Genomic DNA, 3,109 nt, shown 5'->3' with positions numbered 1-3,109 from the left:
GCCCATGAACAAAATGAGGGAGGAAAACAACCCTCTCGTGGGGTTCCGAAGTAGGGACGATCTGTCCTGCCGTCGGGAGACGGTGGCTGATTTTCTAGGCCAGGTACCTGGCCTCCCGAAGCTTTTTGATATCCTTCTCCCGGACGGTGGAGGCCATCCATTTGCCTCCTGCTCCGGATCCAGACATTTTCGGAAGGCCTTCTTGGTCGGAGGGGACGAACGCTTGGGCGCTGGGGCTTGAGCAGAGGGGAATGGTTAAGCAGAAGGAGAAGGCGTGGGTGAAAAAGGGGAGTTCTTATCTCCTTATAAAGGCGGCAGGGATCGAGCGCCTCCCCACTTGCCTGGTAAACTCGCTTATTCCCCAAGCATCGCGCTAATGACGCGGTTGGATTACCCATACCCGTATTGATGATAATCCCGAGATAGGGGGACACGATCTCTGCTTCGATACGACATGCCCATAAAACCGCCTCGTGACATGCGCAGTAGCTGGTTAGGGAACGGTTCGAATAAAGACCAGATCATGGCATGGTGTCACGTTAGGAAAGGTTGTCAGCGGATTGGATTTGTGGAATATTGTACTCTCTACGGTGGTATGTGGAATTTGTTTTGCAGAGCCGGACACCATCCTTGTGTTCAAAATCTTCTATGAAGTATTCGGAAGAGGAACCCGCCTTGCAATGCCGAAGACAATCTGCGCGCCAGACTCATCGTCATTGAAGCCTGGTTTAGGGGCTACTGAGGGTGTCCTGGATTAGGGGGTCCTCGGACAGCTGGACTATATACTTTGGCCGGACTATTGGACTATGAAGATACAAGATTGAAGAGTTCGTCCCGTGTCCGGGTGGGACTCTCCTTTGCGTGGAAGGCAAGTTTGGCAATTCGGATATGTAGATCTCCTCCCTTGTAACCGACTCTGTGTAACCCTAGCCCCCTCCGGTGTCTATATTAACCGGAGGGTTTAGTCCATAGGACAACGACAATCATAATCATAGGCTAGCTTCTAGGGTTTAGCCTCTACGATCTCGTGGTAGATCAACTCTTGTAATACTCAGATCATCAAGATCAATCAAGCAGGAAGTAGGGTATTACCTCCATCGAGAGGGCCCGAACCTGGGTAAACATTGTGTCCCCCGCCTCCTGTTACCATTAGCCTTAGACGCACAGTTCGGGACCCCCTACCCGAGATCCGCCGGTTTTGACACCGACACCTGCCTCAGAAACCGGTCAATCCCACACGAAGGATCACGACACATTAGTGTGTCGGACCCCCCACCCACCCACCGCACCACCATAGACACTTCGAGGGATTTTAAACATTGATAATCTTGATTTTTAAATTCATGTAAATCCAAGACTTAATTGAAATGCACGTAACTTGTTGTGTTGTCATATCGACACCAATAGACTATGATATTGTTTATTTTGTTAAATTCGAGACAAGTTTTGATATAAGTGTCGGCGTCCTGGGAACGGGGGTCCCGAGACTTGCCTGCCTGCGGCCCATGGCGTGGCCCCACCAGTGGCCCTATACGGCCCATCTTCATCAGCGAACACTCAAGACCCTTGCGAGGCAGATGACGCAAGTCCTCCTCGGGGGCGGCCTCACCAGGCTGGCTCGCGAGGGGCGGAGAGATCAAGGCGAGGGGCATCTCACGAGGTCCCTGTGACGCAAGCCATGAAGACCAAGGCCAGGCGGGCGCCAGGCGGGGCCAGCGCGCGCAGCATACTCGTTTCCTCTTTGGTGCTAAAGAGGCAAGCGCAGGCGAGGAGTCCGAAGGCATCAGGCAAAGGTTTCCAGCCGGATCATCGTCTCACGCTCGTCACGCGCCCACGGACGCGTAGGCCGCGCTGCTCATGGCACGCGAGCTTCTGCGCTACCGCCCAGCCACGACATCTACGAGGACTGGTTGGACCGCATTGCCGAGCTCGTTAGTGCCGCTGGGGGCTCGCCCGTCCCATCTCTCTCGCTACCTCGTGCTCCTCCAGCCGTGGTTGACGTAACCCACGGGGTGCCTCCGCCACCTCCACACCAAGACGGTGCCCTGGCGCCAAGGCGCGCGGCCCCCCGGCGCGACCCACCGCGCTGGGCGCCCGCGCGAGAAGAAGGAAGCTGCCAAGAGGTTCCCCGGCCGCAAGAAAAGGCTCCTGCGCTCCCAGCGCCACCACGACAAGACAACATGCTGCCTGCGGTGGCGGTGCGCGGACATCAAGGGCAGGCTCCGCCTCTGCAAAGGGCCCTGGTGGCCATAGTAGGCTATCGTGCCTTCAAACCAGACCTGCCTCCTCACTATGACGGCACCCCCGACCCTGTGGATTTCTTGCAGCTCTACGAGCTGAGTATCGAGGCGGCCAACGGCGACGAGAAAGTCATGGCGAACTGGTTCCCCATGGCTCTCAAGGATGGTGCTCGCTTGTGGCTCCTGAACCTGCCCCCGGGCTCGATCTCCTCCTGGGGTGAGATGCGCGACTGCTTCATCGCCAACTTCCAGGGCACTCGCGACCGCCCGTCTGCCGCGGGTGACCTACGCCGCATCAAGCAGCAGCCAGGAGAGACCCTGCAGAAGTACATCCTGGGCTTCAACAGCATTCGCCTCAAGATCCCCAAGGTGACAGACGAGGCCATCATTTCTGCGTTTTCCGACGGCGTCCGCGAAGTCAAGATGAAGGAGGAGCTCGCCATCCACGAGGAGCTATGCACGGCTCTGGATCTGTTCAACATGGCAACCAAGTGCACAGGAGTTGAGGAAGGGCACCTTTCCCTCCTCGAGCTCCCTGCTACCAACCCAGAGGAGAAGAAAGCCAAGGCCAAAGACGTGAAGCGCAAGGGGGTGGCCATGCTCGCAGCGGAGCCAGACACGAAGCGCGGCCGGGGTCATCCCGAGTCGTCCAAGAGCAGCCGTCCGTTCTGCGCCTTCCACAACGTACACAACCACAACACCAATGATTGTCAAGAGCTCAGACCATTCGAGATGGACGCTTCGCTCGACGCCCCGAGCGCAATGACCAGGGCTACGGCCGAGGAGGAGGACGAGGTGGAGGACGCTGGGACGATCGCGGCCCCCGCCAGGAGTGGCGCGACCGGCCTCATGAGGACCCCTGGCAGGAC

Source organism: Aegilops tauschii, chromosome 4 (genome assembly GCF_002575655.3).
Source record: "Aegilops tauschii subsp. strangulata cultivar AL8/78 chromosome 4, Aet v6.0, whole genome shotgun sequence".
NCBI classification, from domain to species: domain Eukaryota; kingdom Viridiplantae; phylum Streptophyta; class Magnoliopsida; order Poales; family Poaceae; genus Aegilops; species Aegilops tauschii.
Note: the sequence above shows the minus strand (reverse complement) of the source record.